The sequence below is a fragment of the Melanotaenia boesemani genome, chromosome 11, assembly GCF_017639745.1.
Source record: "Melanotaenia boesemani isolate fMelBoe1 chromosome 11, fMelBoe1.pri, whole genome shotgun sequence".
Classification (NCBI taxonomy): domain Eukaryota; kingdom Metazoa; phylum Chordata; class Actinopteri; order Atheriniformes; family Melanotaeniidae; genus Melanotaenia; species Melanotaenia boesemani.
This window is the reverse complement of record NC_055692.1, coordinates 21,396,672-21,414,734: the sequence shown is the minus strand read 5'-3', so window position 1 is coordinate 21,414,734 and position 18,063 is coordinate 21,396,672.

Sequence of the window (18,063 nt, the reverse complement as noted above, 5' to 3'; positions counted from 1 at the left end):
AATATATGTGTGTCCTCTGTGCCTTGCTCATCGGTGGGATGGGATGGAGATTATTCAGGATCTGGAAAGATATGGGCTTCTCTACAGATAGGATTGCATATTTCATTTAGACTTTTAATTCGGTCTATTCTACTATTGCTTATTTGTATTCTATCAAAAAATGTCATTTTTTGCTGCCATTAAGTATATGTAGTCTCAATCAGTGTTGGAAAGCAAATAGTACAGATGAAAAGTATGATTTATGGTACTTTTACTTTACTTGAATATTATCCATAATACACTGTTAACTACTAGGCCTACTTTAAAACATTTTAGAGCTGATAGGCTGTATGGGTGATTCTCTGATTACGCTCTTTGTGTCCGTATGTTTATTTAAATATGTAGGATATATGATTTTCATACAAAGTAAACCACAATGGAGATTTTTAAACATTACAGATCCATGTGTCTTTGCTTTATATCACACAAACAATCTTGAAAATTGTGTTTTCATACAAAAAATGTTATGGGATGCTGAGCTCAGCCAAATTAGTATGTCCCCATTGAAGAGTTATTTTTTTATTTAATAAAATGAAAAACATCTTTCTGAAAATCTTTCATTTTTTTTTTTTTTTCATTAAAAGAAATAACTAGCAGCATTTATTTACTGCCAAAATAATTAATTGGCTGATCGCTTTAAACAATAAATGAAATATGAGGAAAAAATAAATTATCAACATAATAGCTGTATTTCATAACTGTTGATAGGAGAGAGTGTAAAAACAGAACAGGAAAGGCTGGGGAGGGGTGTTTGTGTGTGTGTGTGTGTTTGTGTGCGTGTGTGTGTGGTTGGGGGAGGGGGGGGGGGGGGGTTGGTGGGTTCTGATTTTTTTAAAATTCAAATTTAAACAATAACATATGTACACAACATGTGAATGTTACGGGCAGCACAGAGAAAGTTGTAGAAAGTAATAGATGTCTCCCTGCTGCAGCACACTTGATTCAAATCAAATGGATCTCTGACTAACTCTGCACAAGTCTGCAATAGAGCCATTAATTTGTGTCAGGTGTATTGAAGCAGGATGACATCTATACCTGCATGATATTGTGCCTTGATGACTGGTAACCACTGCCTGAGAGTATCAGCTAAATGTCTCTTGACAGTAAAACCTAATTGATCAAGAACGGTACCAACTGCCGTGCTTCGGGACATCGGCATTACAGAGACGCACGGGAGGAGGCATGAGGTACCGTCCCTAATAAAGTAGCTATATCTGCTGACAGGTCGGGGATATGCTGCCAACCTTCAGCAGTACGGTGCATCACTGATTTGTCACAACAGCAACTACATGACTTACTGTGGAGGGGAACAGGCAAACAGAAAAGTGAGCTGCAGCGTTCTTTTCAGTATCATGTCAGTATCATTAGAAAACAATTACTTTTTAAAAAGTAAACAATAGTTTACTCTATCAAAACAGGATTCGCCGCTTACCACCCGTGCTTAAATAATTTCTCCTGCTGGTGCCGCACCACATCGACTATGGACATATGAAATGATAATGAATAACACCAAGATCCATGAAGATACGGCATTGATATTTTTTTGGATATGTCACAGATCTGTATAGATGTATACGCCCGGATCTGTGCATCTGTGGAATCTACCTCATTACTATAATAATTATTGCAGATAAGAAGCCAATTTGCTTTAAATATCCTCCAAAACTACACCTTCATCTTTACAAGTCAATATGACCAAGTTTCAATTAAATAGAAATGTCCGACATTTACAGCTTACAGATCAGGACAGATAACTGGTATGTATATGTCCGGATCTTTGACAGATCAGATCCGTCCGGATCTTTCAGGATACTTTCAGGATATTTCACAGATCCATAAAATATTATCTTATTATATCTTCCCGGATCTTTACCCTTTTTGCCCAGTGACAGAAAACGATTACCAGTCACTTTTAATTACAATGACATATAATTTATTATTTATAGGTCACCTATATCTTTTATCATCAAGGATAATATTTCCAAAAAGTAAAGTGAACTATAAACATGTGAAAAGTAAAGTATGTGCAGAAAAGGTGTAGGCCTGTGGATGCATTTTTGTAAATGATAAGTATGTTAAATAATTTATCAATAGACCAATTACCCATGGCATGTTTTGAAACATAAACATTTTATTAGGAAGCTGTGTGGTCAAGTTTATGTAGTTTATATGTCCAAAGACATGCATATTAGGTAAATCTAAAATTCTCCCTAGGAGGAATGTTGACATGAGTGGTTGTTTGCCTCTCTATGTTGGCCTTGTGATGAGCTGGCACCCTGTCCAGGATGTACCCTGCCCCTCGCCTGTTAAATGCTGGGATAGGCTCCAGCTTCCCCGTGATATATATATATATATATATATATATATATATATATATACATTAAATGCGTTATTATCGCATTAACACATTCATTAATTACTGCCATTAATTTTTTTTATCGTGCATTAACATAGTTTTTTTTTTTTTTCAAAGTTCTTGCTCACTGGCTCTGAACACAGAGAAACCACATGCAGAAGCTTGCGGTCTAATGCCTCTTCCTCCATGTCTTGTCCTATCAGTGCATCTGATGTAATATGAGAAAGTTTATTAAAATGAAGAGAAGTTTTCTGTCTGGCACTTAAGAAAGAAGAGAAAAAAAACCAACGTTTCTCTTTGTTTGACAAAACCCAGAACATTTTTAACTGTTCTCCAAAAACAATGAGAAACATAGTATTTTTTTGTTTGTTTATTTTTAATGTTTTATCCTCATTTGGTAAATCATTGTCATAGCAAGATGAACCTTACAGTCTTGGAATCTGTGAGATGTGTGTTTTCAGTAGAGGAGTCATTTGTCTGTGTTCATGCGTCAGGGGGACACGGGGATCCATTATTTGTGTTTACATATTTTTTAGGACTTTGTGTACCTGGTCTTTTAATTGTTTGTTGTTTTAACTGTGTTTGGTGGTCATAGAAATGGTTTTACTGAGATGTTAGCTGAGATTCTGGACTTTCTGTGGATACCACACATGTTTAGAGTTACATTTACAGACCTGACATTACGTAACAGGACGTTAACCCGTTAACTCTCGATAGCGGATGGTGCAGACGCAAGAGGTTAAGCTAAACAGTCAAGCTAATAATCCAATGTTAGTGAATTTATAGGCAAGAAATCTGGATAATGAACCACTAAAGGTGCATGGATGGAAGTTATTGGGCATATTGTGAATATTTCTCTCTCCTCACTATCTAGAAGCTGTAAGATTCTAATCCTGCTTTCTGTCTGTTCACCTGATGCTGATATTCATCACATATTGTTCTTTCTGTGTTTGGAAGGAAGCAGCTTCAGACAGCTTTAAATTCATCATGCTGACTTTTTACGTTTTAGTTAGCCAATCCTAAATATTTCCTCCTCACTTGCTATGACCAAGATTTACTGAACCAGTGCCAAAAGATGACCTAATTTATGCTTCGTGTTTGTAAAACATAGTCATAAAACACTTCTTACCATTGCTGTCTTGCGTCAAAACTTATATCCACCAGGATAAAATGGCATCAAGTTTCCCGTCCAAAAATCACAATTTTCTGCCCATTTGCATGGGTTTTGACGGACAAAGAGAAATGTCAGTTCTTTTTCTTCTTTCTTACGTGCTAGACAGATACATATATATATATATATATATATAGAGAGAGAGAGAGAGAGAGAGAACATTATTAAAATGTAAACTAATAGTTGTATATCACAATATACCACAAACCTCAATCTATTTACTATATGACACACAAATAATCATAAGCATAAGCATTAAGGGACGCCTTGCAATAAAATGGAGAAGAACTCTCAGTAGGATATTGAGCTGGTTTGCTTAGCAACACACTGGAAACACTATATCTGTTATTGGTCACTCAACCACTAACAATGTAATTACTATGATCACTGGAAAAGCATTGATTAGCCTTCACTCAAATTCTTTCTACTCCTCCCACACATACAAGCAGTATATGCACACCACTGGCTGAATGCATCTTACACATAAGCTCACACATACTGCATGTGCTCTAGCACGCGTTGCATAAATCTCAACAATATTTGTTTTAGTTAGACTAAACCATCCACCAGAAAACTTTATCAAATTTTTTCCTTACTTCATCTTCTTGCCTATCTTTCTACTTTCCTTTTTTTGACTGCAGGGTTTTTCTCTTCCACCTCCCTTGAGCAAGGTGACAATTACAGGGTTTCCAAGCTGAGAGGAGATGCTCATCATCAGCTGTAATCTGCAGGGACCCCTGTCACACATACACACACACATGACCATCCTGCTTGCATGCCATCCACATACATAGCCATATAGAGCATTCATTTCACAAACTCACACTTTACCACCCCCACACATCTCGTGGTATATCTCACTCACAACAGTGGAAATCAAACCTTGAGATGACAGAAAGACAGACAGACAGACATATCATTATCCAAGCCTCTCCATCAGTGCTAAATGTCTGATGCAGAGAAGAGTACCACAGTCCTATCTTACCACTAATGCCAAATACACACATATTTTGTTAAAGCCCATTTTGTCCTTTATCCTCAGCCTTTACTTGTTATACTGTTGTAAAATATTCCCAGCATCATTTAGTCTAAAGTTAGGATGTTTTAGTTTAAGAAACCAGAAAAGAACAGTCAGTTATTTTTCCACAAGGGTCAGCATGAAGTCATAGCTTTACTTTTATGACAAGTTGGACAGCACCCCTAGCAAAATTCAACTCTTTTAGCATTGCAGCAGCTACGATGTCAGCATATCCCAATCCCTCTCAACTAGCTTTCCAGATCTTCAAAAACACAAAACACTTTCTTTACTCCCTATACCCCTTCCTATCCTCTTTTCCTGGTGTAAACCTTGTCTGGACCTAAACAGGAAGGGTGTGGCGCTGAGGTGGCACACCAGGGTCGCGACCTGGCCTCCCTCCCGTCATTAGAGCCTCCAGCTGGGCCAGGACTTCCGTTGATGTGGTCCACCAAAGAGGGGAGGCAGGGGAGGGACATCCCTTTAATTGTACCCTAGGTCATAGCAAAAGGAATGTCTGAGGTCTGAGGCCTTGTTACACACACACACAAGCACACACACACTCACTTCCAGTGATGCTCAAATACACACTCTCGCTTACTCTTTCTCCTCTGTTTCTCGTTCCTCTGTGTTCTCCACCTCCCATACACCCCTGCGGAGAAGGCCACTAATTGGCACATTGGCTGCCAGTGTGGGTGTGGAGGGAATGTCAGCACGCCACGCCATAGCAAGGCACCCACAGACATCTCAAGAGCAATATGGGAACCCTGGGGAGAAGCAGAGACGATAAAGAACATCTTACGGCGCAGTTTTAGACCTCCATGTAATGTAAAGTGGATTAAAAAAAAATAAATAAATAAATAAAGCAAAGAAAAAAACAAGATGATGTTCAGCCTTTTGATTTTGACAAATACACGCAGGTTTTCAAAATTGTGCTGTAAGTTAAAATGACTTATATTTTTGAAAAGGAGACGTTGTGAATAGGAAGATTGTATTAACTTATAAACAATAAATATATGCCAATTAAATTTTGTTTGATCCCTTTATCAGCATCAGATAATGTTTTTTGTACAAATTTTCTGAAATGTTATTTTTAAAAGTGCAAATGTGGTAGAAAACGGTCAATTTAAATAAAATAGAACTCTCATTATTAAAAGATGAAAGTTTAATTTTGTTAATGACCTACAAAGGATTTCATTGAAGGGCTTTTGGACATTTCTTTTACAACAAATCTAAAAAATAAGAAAAGTCTTTTAAGTATACATTATAATACAAGTAAACTGGAAAAAAGCTAGGTCTATACATACGTACATACATATACACATTCACACATACATACCACATGCGGATCTAGGAGTCATTTCATCGTTTCTGTCTTTACCCACTTTCTGTTCAATCCCACATGGTTTGGTTGTTGTTGGGGCTGGAAACAGGTATCTGCAGATTTTCTTGGGACAAAAACAGATTTGAAGTTACTAAAGTAGTTTCTTTGACCATTACTAAACTTTGTTTAGTACTTATAAAATTGTAGATGAAATCATACTACCAACAATAAATTAAATTGTTGTCATTTAGAAATTTTTTTTTTTTTTGCATTTTCCCATTGCTAATTTCAAACCACTTTATTGATACAGATAGCTTAATAATGGTTGACAGGGGTGGGGCGGGTTGTAACATATAAGTGTTACAGCCATCCTCTCATATAAACTAAAAATAATTTGATTTTCTTTTTTTTTTTTCTTTTTTTTTTTATTTTCTTTTTATTTCAAAGTGTGCCTTGACAGTGGGAGTAAAAGAAACACATAGAGAGGTGTGCCTGCAGAAAATCTGAGAAATGTTGAGAGCTGAAGATACTGACACCACAGATGACAAAAAACATTTAAGTCATCTGTATGGAGTCATGTGGCAATTAAAAGCCAAAGGACGTTTTGGAACCACCAAACCTTTACTCCAGGGCTACCAACACCCATTGAACAAATACAAATTATTCCATATTATATATATATATATATATACATATATATATATATATATATATATATATATATATATAAGCCAAGCCATTTTAAGGACAATTAATGTGAATTAAAAAAATCAAAATTCTCTAGAAATCTGTCACAGCTGGACTTATTTATTTATTTATTTTACTTTATTATTAATATTATTTTTTTTTATTTTTTTTTTTGTGACTACCCTTGCCATCTGGAATGATCTTGCTGTGAAAATGTTTTACAGTTCCATACACAGGACAAACACAGTAAACAAACCTTTCTTTTCTTTTTTTTTTTTTTTTTTTGACTGGATCAGTATTATTTTAACCAAATTCTTAACCAATAACTGCAACGAATGCAATCTTTGTGTAGGTCACTTATTGCTCCTTTGAGAGCAATAGCCAACACGTATCATAAGGGTTCATGACTACACCAAGAACTGTAGAAGTTCTCGATGGTGCTCGGTTCCTAAAATTTACTGGGTGCTTTATAGGAATAAAGTATCCTTTTTATTTTGAAAGGGAATACATTAATTTCAATTGAAAGTACATTCAACACACCACAAATAAAAATAAGGCATCTGGTGTTTCGTATGAGTTTAGATGTATCTGAAGAATGATTGATGTAAATCAATGATAGTTTAAGAGAACTTTGAAACATAGGTGGCAGCGCCAGCATGAGGACAAAAATAGATGGGGGCTGGCGGGAGTGAGAGGGAGGATGGGAGTGGATGGTTATTTGTACGTTTCATCTTCTGGTGGGCTGAGGTGCAGGGGGCCCAAAAGGAGGGAGGGCAGGTCAGCGACTGATAGCCCACAGGGCTGGTGCAGCCTCGGCCCATGAAGCATGCAGCCAACTTTCCAGTCAACACATGAGTCAGTTAGCAGAGATGCGCCCAAAATAAATGGCTTCCCTGTTCCAGGCGGAACCACACCCTCTCGTGGTTTCTTGCAGGGCAGCGTAGGCAGGCTAGTCAACCGCCCTTTGGGGTTTGTGGGGCTGTGGATGGATCTGAACAAGGGAGGTATCGGGGGGAAGAGGGGGACAGAGGGAATGGGTGGTGAAAGGGGCTGGGAAGAGCATGGCAGTGTGTGTTTGACTTCCTAAATTTGCAACATGATGGTGAAGAGCTGGCAGTACCTCTCAGTCATCTCATTGTATATTGTTTACCCTTACCATGGACAGTAAACAATGGCACACCCACTCTTAGGATATTCTGCGGTGGAGGCTAGAGGTGAAGCTCCCAACCTTCCCCGCTCAAGCTCACCGTTTTGCTCTCATGGAAAGATTAAAATCAGTTTATAACGTTTCCCCTGCTGTTCTCTACAATAAGCAAAATTTTCACCTTCAACCTCCATCATTCTTCTCTCCATTATTTACTTACTGCCCCTCCCCCTCCATTAATACAATACATGGTCAGATGTTGACTCTATAATGTTTAAAAACAGACTAAAGGTTAAGATAGTCCCTGATGGTACACCAATTTCTTTGGCCAGTTTGAGGTTAGATTACTCCTCTTACAGTATGCTTTGTTTTATATATATATAAATATATATATACATGTATATATATATATATATATATATATATATATATATATATATTCTGTCATACTCATTCTCTCAGTCTCTCTCTCTCTCTCTCTCTGTCTGTCTCTGTGTATGTGTGCATGTCCCCATCCATGATGGGTCTCGTTAGCTGTCAAGTGTCATCTTTATTAGCGCTCTTGGTGAGTCAGAGGAATGACAAGAGAGAGCTGGGAGTCGGTCTTTCATTACCCCTGGCAACGGAAGTGTCATTCTCCCTATCTATTATTCATATACTCTTTAATTTAACCAGGTAGAAGTAGCCTCATAGCCCAGCAGTCACAGGTATAGAGAGTCACCCCGAGCAAGACAAACACAGACAAGGAGGTTTTTTTTCCATTTGAAACAATTGCCAGTGAAACAATTTGCTCGCTTCCTTAAAGGACACACAGCAATTATAAATAAAAACATTAAAAATGTAATGACATGAAAGATGGCCTTTTAATATATTGTGAACAGCTGGTAAAATCATCATGACATTCCTTTATGAGAATATGTCTGTTTTAACTTTGAGCTTATAAAAGTCTTGAGGTACTTGTTTATTTTAATACAAGGTGTTCTCTGTGGTTTGTGCTTGAAAAGAAAAAATGTTAATCACTGCACAATTAATTACATGAATATGAGGAAAATTGTTGTTTTTCTTATGTTTGTTATTGTGTTTTTCCCCCTTACAGATATTTCTTACATTTGGTTTGGGAAAAAAATTCATCCAAAAAAAAAAAAAAAAAAAAAAAGAAAACTAAATCTTTAGGGACTACCACCTTGCCTGCATTAGATAAAAAAGATCAAACTGTAAGCATACACCCTTTAATGCAAAGCCCACACACTCATAGTCACACACTCAACATAAACACACACTCAACATTGACTTGAAACTACCTAAAACACACACACACTGACTAAAGCCTTTAGGAGCTCCAACTTTTCAAAGTTGAAATGATGAAAAGTACAAGGAGAGCAGAAAAGATTGAGACAAAAGAAAAAAGGAGACAGAAAGAGAGAAAAAAAACATTAAATCTGGTAGCCTAGAATTAGAGCGTGAATGTATTGTCACTCAACTGAATGTTGCAAACTCCAGGTTCCCTCAAAAACAGGACGTCTCCCTCACCGCCTTTTCCCCCTGAGGACTAGGTGCGTTTGGGGAGATAATTGACGAGTCCCCTGGCATGCAGTGAGTGAACGAACACCACACTCAGCAGCTCACAGCCTCACAAAGCTCAATGTCTACGGCAAAACAAAAGCCTGGAAGAGGGCATGCATATGTTTGTGCATGCATGAGTGTGTGGATGTGTCCATGTGTGCCTGTGTGGGGTGTGTGTTTATCAGAGAAGGAGGAGGAGAATAGGGTGATTATTCCTTTCTTTGTGCAGCATAATCCATTTCTGCTAAGCTTGAGAGAACCCAGGAGTAATGAGAGATGAACCTGAAACATCCAGACTCTATGAATACTGTTCTGAGGAAGGCCTGTGTGCTCTCTTTTTCTTTCTCATCCCTCTCTCCCTTTTCTTCCCTCCACCTCTCCATCCTGGTGCCTGTAGAACACTGCTGTGTTTGACTAACAGCTGTTGTATTTGAGAGTTTTTTCCCTCTGCTCTTTCAGACTATAAGACGGCTATGTCAGATCCAGTGTGATGGCTTGAATGCCATATTTTCTTTTCTTGTCATTTCCCCCCACCCTTTCTTTTTTTTTCTTTTTTAACAAGAGCAAACAGGCTAGAGGAATTGAAGGTATCACAGCAAGATGCAAGAAAAAAAGTTTTAATTGTTTACAAAAAAAGTTCTGTGACTTGCAGAAAGTGAGTTTTTTTTCTAAAAGGCTTAGCTTCCAAAATGTTACTGTGAACTGTTAGAGTAGCATTAATAAAGCAAAATTTCTTTTTATTCTTATTTAAAAGCTCTTCACATCACAGAGAAAATGTTGCAAACCACCATTTAAATGTGCAACAATATGATGTTTTGCAATGTTATTAATTGTGTTATACATTCAACTAATTAGTAATAAGTAACTAAAGCTTTTGAATTAATGCAGAAAATGCAAGATTTCCTTTTGAAATGCAACCGAGAAAGAATAAAGCTGTATAAAGAATTCGATATGGCAGTAAAATTCAAGTATTTCGTAATGTATACTGCACATAAATGTGCAGTACGTCAACAATTTATTCTATCATGGAGTTAGATACTGTGTGTTTAAAATACCCCCCCCCCAACTCATCAGAGAAAAAGGGGAGAATCCAGCCAGACGTGACAAGAAATGATGACACAAGGCCAAGTTCCCTAATATTCTGACTGGAACCGTTAATACTTCCCCTGTTAACAGATTGAGGAAGCTGTCATATTCACATTTGCCTGAGGACAAATTCATTCATAGGAAAATAAGAGGAAGAGGCCGACATACATAAAGCAATGTGTCTCAGTCTCAGACATACAGTACCACTCATTAGAATGACTATGAGAATCACTGTGTGAATCACTACACAATCATCACTTCATGAAACTGACAACAGTGAGATAAATATTAACATGGATGTTTTTATGCTTTTCAGTCTCGTGTGAGATTGTTGTTCCTGCTTGAATTTGTTTATGAATATGTGCGGACTTCACATATATGTGTGTGTGTGAAGGATAAAGTGTTACCAGCAGAAGATGCAGCCATGAGTGCAGTACTATTGCACTCAGTTTATCCCTGCTGTGTACGCTCCCACCCAACGCCTCCATTCCCGACCCCCTGCAGAGGCCTCTGATTGCCGTGGAAACCGCACTTAAAGAGAAAATTAGGATTGCCTCCTCCCTAATTTAAAAGTATGTCTTAATTGGTTTCATTTATCACACATTCTAAATAAATGTTGTGCTAACTAATTTCATAGGTGTTTTTATTTGCTTAGAGGGATTAAATAAAATGAAAATAAATCAATCAAAACCTGTAAGAGCAGTTTAGACAAAGGAAAGCTGCCATTACAACATAGCTGCTGCTGAAGACAGGGAAAGATGCAATGCATTAACACAGGTTCAGGAAAGCAGCATGTGTCTAAGCTTACAGCACATGCAATGCACACATGCAAACACGCGGAACCATGAGGCACTTATGCTCTTAAAAACACCTTTCAAAGTGGACTGAGTGTAGATGTGGAAAATTACTGCTCTGATCAGACCACCCCTTGCACAATCAAGACTCAAGCCTGTGGCTTAGGTGCAGGTATATTTATCTCCTGTGGCTACGAATCGTACATTCATACAGACAGACAGAATTGAAAAGCCCAAAAAGCATTTTCATACACATGTACCGTGTAAACAAATGTGTTCAGTTTGTGGCCATATGCATACATCTTTTGCATGTGCCAGTGAGCAGGCACACAGCACGTAGACATGAGGTTAAACGCAATTTTGAAGTAGACAAAACATCACTCTGCTTCTCTGGTCATCTCTATCTCACCCAACATTCCCTGGATCAGGGGTCTTTATGGACCCAGTAGTGGATAACAGTGGTCAGTGGTCACCTCTCCCTCAGTGACTGGTTCAGTGTTGAACCATAACCACACTATCACCACACGACATCCTGGGGCCAGGTGAGCATGCAACTATGCCGGGCACAACACAAACACGATTCCAGTCTTGTTTCTGTACATAGGGGGCAAGCAGTGGGGTATGAGCGGTTAAAGTTTATTTCTGGATGTATTCATTACACAGTGAAAGGGTTGCAGTTGGGGCTAGGCAATTGTGGCGCCAGCATGTGGTTGTGGCAAGACAGCCTGACTGCCCAAAAATGGCTGAGCTAACAGGGATTGGAGAGCAGGCAAGCTTTACACTTGTAGCCTTTGGCAAGTAAAGTCTCCTCGTCATCCCATCAACACACCTTATGATGATTATTTACACCACTGAAGCCACTATACACTGCAACTGTTACCAAAAAAAAAAAAAAAAAAAGAGCCAAAGAGAACACAAAAGGACAGGAAGAAGAAAGAGTGAGATCTGAAGTGGAGAATCTGATTCTTTCTGCCTTAGCAACTTCAGAAGAGAGACAGCCACTAAGCAATCTTGGCGATCACATACCTTTCCGCGAAGAAATAAAAGGCTGCAAGTGTGAGAGAAGAATAAAACATGGCAAGGTAAAATGTGAGAAATAGAGAGACAAAAATTAAGAGAAACTACATGTTTGGAGGTGTAGTTGCTGCTGAATGTTAACAGAGAGAATGTTTTTTGATGGCAGTGTACTTTTGAAATGAAAAAAAAAGAAGAAAAAAACTTGCTCTTGCCACCTTTGCCTTCCAGTGGCCTTCACTGCTGAGGGTGTTTCACTCTGAGATGTTGTGTAGATGTTTTGTGATGAGAACACCCTGAGGGAAACACAGTGGGACATGAGGTGTTAGGGGTTCAGCTGTGTTTGCTTGCTTACAACCCGAGGAGGGAAAAAAGAGACATAAAATCAATGATGAGGCTGTTAGTGGAGGTTTAAACGAGAACGTTTAGAGAGGATCCCTGGGTGGAAGGTGATGTAGTCGCAGTTTGTAAAAAGCATGTGGTCCAGCTTCTTGGACAGATTGAGCCACTGAACGAGTGCACTTTAGAACATGTGTTGATCTGCTTTTTAGGTATTTATGTGAGGTGGAGAGGTGAATGGGTGAGCAGATTGCATTTATGTGTTAGTGTGTGCGCATATCTTCACTTTGTGTGAATACATATGCCTACAAATACTAGGTCTCTGGTTATCAGTCCTGTGTGTGGTTTAGAATGATAAATCACACCCCATTCTTTAACAGTGACAGCTCTTCGTGGCAGCAAATCTGATTCTGGCCTCTTAAATCAAGACATGTGGTTGAACGGAGGCTGTGAGATCTGAGGTTTGCAATGCCTCTCAAAGAGAATGTCTGAATGGGCCTTTTGATAAGAAAACAGCTTGAAGCCATCCCACACAGGCATGAAAACAGCATGCACCTCCCGTGTGAGAGCCAAACAGATTGGAGGGGATGTGATGTTGGATCTGTTCCTATTACCCAACGAGCCAAGCGAGCAGAGTGATTGACAATGATTAAGTGTAAGAGGGTATGCAAGTGTCATTCCCTGAAACATATTTCCTATGTGTCACTGTGTAGGAGGGTTGGGCAGAGCCTGTCCGTCAAAAAAGAAAGGATGAGTACACAATCTCCATCATTTGCAAATCTTAGAGCTCTGGATCAAATTACTGTCTCTTGAAACACCTGAATTTTCGTCTGATGCCCACCCATGTGGACTGGCGGAGTGTATTTTTTAAAGTGCAGGTCAGCATAATGATAAATATTTTTTAAAAATAAATAAATACAGGAAAAAACTCCTCCAGCTTTGGAATATAATCATCCAAGTTTCAACTTGGAATGTGTCAAGGAATCACTGCCAAGTATCAGGGAAACAGCGCATGTTGACAAATTGGTTGAATCGTGATCAAGGCACCTGCCACACTGACAACCTGAAACAGGCACCATTTGGTAGTTCACAAGGTCAGTCATTTGTTGAGGAGAGAAAACATGTGCCAAAATTTCCTTTCAATCAAACAGCACATGCAGAGAATACCCCCTACTTTAGCAGGGTTGTTTTAGAATCAGATGAGGCAAAAAAAAAAAAAAAAGTATTTATTACTGTTAACCTTTCAGGGCCATTCTTTAGTTCATTTTCTTTCAGCATTCATTATGATCTCACTACCTCATATTCTGAAGTGTGTTTCATTAAGCACCTGCTCTCTGTTACCTACTTTTCAGCATTAGTGCCCTGCTGAGTTCAGTATATATTACATGTTTTCCCTAATTGCAACTGCACAACAAAATGTAAACATGAAATGAAAGTAATGTTATATATAACAATTTTACATGATCACAACAGTGAATTTTCACCAGATCAGTTATTCTAGTGTTATGACTTATTAACTTAATCAGTTTCTACATGACTTATAAAAAAAAGTCATGCAGTGGAGTGACTTTCAGGAAAAAGACTTATTGCCATACCTCAAAATATTAATATTTATATTAATATATATGTTTTATATATATATATATATATATATATATATATATATATATAAAGTTGTAAAGAATTTGAAGAATTAAAAAAAAGATTAAGCAAGACTAATACAATGGTCATATTCTAAGATCAATCATTGCCATAATGACAGTAGTTGTCATTTTTATCCTGTAACTGTGGCAGAAAATCAATGTTATAATTATTGCAAGAAATATCAAAACACAATTACCGATTCAATCATCAGCAACATATTATGACACAATGCATACAAGTACAGCTAAAAAAGCAGATGAGAAAAACAAATCTGATTTGAAGTAGATGACACACATTGAGTTGCTGCATATGTTTCAATCATAACAAGTCAGAGTGTGATTCAGAGGAATCATTCTCAAGAAAATGTCATTCTTTCTGAATTTCTTCACAACAAAAACTTAAATGTATGTCTTATTTAATCAGGAAAAACAGAAGATGTGCCAACAACAACAGTGGAATAGAATGAAAAAGAAAAGGATTCAGAATAGTGGATGAGGATAGTGAAGGAGGTGATAACAGTTTACAGTGTTTTCTCTTTCTTCTTCTTTTTATTTATTTATTTATTCTTTTCTCCAGGAGCTTTCATTCAGGTACTCTGAGAAGCTGCATGCAGCTGCAGCAGCAACAGTAACAGCAGCAGTGTGTCTTTGGCTGACCTATTTAGGTAATTGCGCTCTTCATTAAAAAAAAAACTCCATCTGCAAGAGAAATTACACTTCCCCAATGGTATCTAGGTAACATAATCTCCCTCCGGCGGACTAATTGCATAGCATGATAACCTCATAGGCTCGGCCTGTTTAATTTTTCATCTCTTTTCAAATAATTTTTGATCAGTGGAGAGAGGTATTGATTTGATTCATTAACTTCATACTATGAGCCAAGGTTAACGATTACACAGATCCCCAATTACTGTGTAAAGAGCCGGTCTGTTTGATTTGATTGGCTTCCACTTTATTATTGGCAAAGGTTCTGCTGAAGCATTTGAGAATAAAAGGACTCAGAACCAAATGCACTGTAAAAGCACAAAACCTTCACAGAAATGAAAGTCTGCTGCTGAACAACCAGCTTTAGTGACTTTTTTCTGTTGTTTGTTTGTGTGTGTGTGTGTGTGTTTGTGTGTGTGTGTGTGGATGTCTCACCAACATTTTAGCATTTTTCTACCCATGTTTGACTGCACATCCCGGTCTGAGAGGGTAGTGCATGTTCTTGAGAACTGCGAACATTTCAATAAATGAATCTCACAGCAGCGATGGGAGCTACAATTCCACCTTGCACTTAGCTCAGACACCTGCTGTGCTCTACTTGTGAACAAACAGGTCTTTAGAAGACATTGGGGCCTCAGGCTGGGTGAACAGGCAGAGGCAGAAGTGTAGGATTTGACTCCAGGGTGTCTTGCTTAATCTGCAAAAGAAAGGTTTGGGGGTATCTGTGAAATATGCTGTAAAGAAGTGATCTCCCATTGTATATATTATTTCATTTAAATAAAGAAGTGATGTAATCTTTTTACATTTAAAATTTAGTAGGAAAAAATTGTCTTTCCCATAACCTGTAACCTGTTTATTCTTTTATAGAAATATTATTTTAAATACAGCACCAGTCACTGCATCTTAAACTATGTTACAATAAAATAAACCTCTTTCTTGTGACAGACTAACATGACCAGCCCCCCAGATGATTTGAAACAGACATTAGGACATTAAAATGACTGAAAAGTCTAAATGATTTCCTCCCATTAAGTTTCCTCTCCTTTCTCCTTTGATAATCATTTCTCTTATTTCCGACACCTTATGTTGGGAAAGGAGAGGGAGCTTGTCTTCACACATCCACAGATGAATTACAATTCTCCTTCATCACTTCAAGGATGAAAAAAACACATTAATAGGAAGGAAAAGAGTTACAGAAAGTACTAGATTTCTAAATTTCATACAAGTAAGTGGTGGCCATTTCTCGGTCCTTGCTGGAAGCAATTTAGAGTTTGCTCCATTATGTCCACAATAATGTTTTCTTTTTTTGTTTGTTTGTTTTTTTTTTTTCCTTGGTCACACTATGGAGTATGTGCTAATCTACCCCCTGCCTTTGCTCTTCCTCACAGTTTCCATATAGCTTGTGGTGAGGTCCTAAAAACAAACCTAGGCGCACACCCTGTCTAGTGGTCTCACCTGCTCAATATCTGGGTGTCTCCAACCCTTTCCAACATCATTATGCATGACAGACATTAGCCAGCTGAGCATAAGCATGCATTTGTGTGTGCAGACATGCATGTGCATGTTTCATTGCTGTACTAGTTGTTATTATGAATTGCAGTAACCACAAGGGCTGTGAAAGTGTAAAATGATTTGGCTGGATGGTTTGTCATTGTCACAAAAAAAGAGAATAACCCAGACCATCCCACATTTCTAGATTTCATATGAGTTGCTCACCCAGAGATTATAAAGCAGTTTTGGGACATGTTTCTTATTTTCTACTCAAAAAAGACCTTTCGGTTGGCGGCCTCTCTTTCTTTCGATATTCAGATTTTTCTCTCATTTTTATTCTACTGTTCTTTCCTCATTTTCATCTCTTATTTCCTTTGTTCTTTCTGACTCAGGCAGACAATGGAAACTCTTCAGTCAGGCTGTACTGTGCAAAAAACCAGACCCTTGGACCTATAGGGGCCAGAGGGGAAACCCACTAACTATTCCTCCAGTCTCTGCCATAGAAGCTCATGTTGCCTTTCACCATCCATCTGCGGCCAGAGAGAGAGTGTAGACAGGCCAGCCTGCTTTTATTTGTGCAGCATTTCCATTCAGGGTGATGAGGTCTGCCAAGGTTTCACAGGTACTGGTAATTTAAGCCTTCGTTCTGGGGTCTCAGTTGTCTAATTTAGGGGGTTTAGACAGGAGGTCAGTGGCGTAGGAGCAGTTTGGTTGAATGGCTCTGAGTTGAGTTGGTCTGTCTCTCAATCAGATCCTTCATAAAGCAGACAGGAGGAGGAGGTGAGCAAGGCCCCTGCAGCCTCTGTATAAAGTTATTTCTCCCACCATCTTTTTTTTTCTTTGACATACCCCTTATTTCCCTCTCTGCCTCTCTTTCTCCCCTTTTTTTTTGTCTACATTGAGGTTCCAGTGTGCATATAGTGCAGTAGCAGTCCCAGAAGGGTCGTTTTCAGGCTGTTGACATTGCAAAACTGTAAGTTTTAACAAGTGTTTAAAGAGCATGGCTGGGGACACGGGTCTGTGACTCTGAATGTTTGGAGTGTTAACAGGACCCTGGGTACGACTCAGCACAGCTCAGGAAGGGGATTCAGAATGACATGTTTGAAGAAGTCTGGTCATTGTGGCTTACTGGTTTTTCCCATTCCATGCTAACATGGTTAGGGGACAATACAAAATATTGAAAACTACACCTATGCTATGATAAAGTTTATTCTATAGTTAATGGAACTAAAATGATAAGAAATAGAAGTAAAAAAAGCCACAAACTCAGATATGAATGGGACAATTTGGTTTAGTTAATTATGGCTTTGGGCATCTTTGCCAGTTTTGTTAGTGTGGCAGACAGTAAAATCAACTGAATTGAGGTAGTAATGTCTCTTTCAAGTAACAAGCAAACTGCACCACAGCCATGAAGCAGACTGGGAAATATTTGAATGAGGTTAATTTAAATAATGAGTCCAGGTATTCTCTACGGTCTACTCAGTAACAATGCTCTTTACTGCCCTCAGCACATGTTTTTATATAAGTAATCACTTAAGTTTCTCGGCTGCATGAGTGCACATTAATGGTTTTATAGTTTATAATTTCCATTGCCTTTATGTATCTAACTTTCACTGCAATTAAGTGCTTAAGCTTAATTAGTTGCTCTACATTTATGAGTATGTTAACCCAATCCTGAACTAAATTGACTAT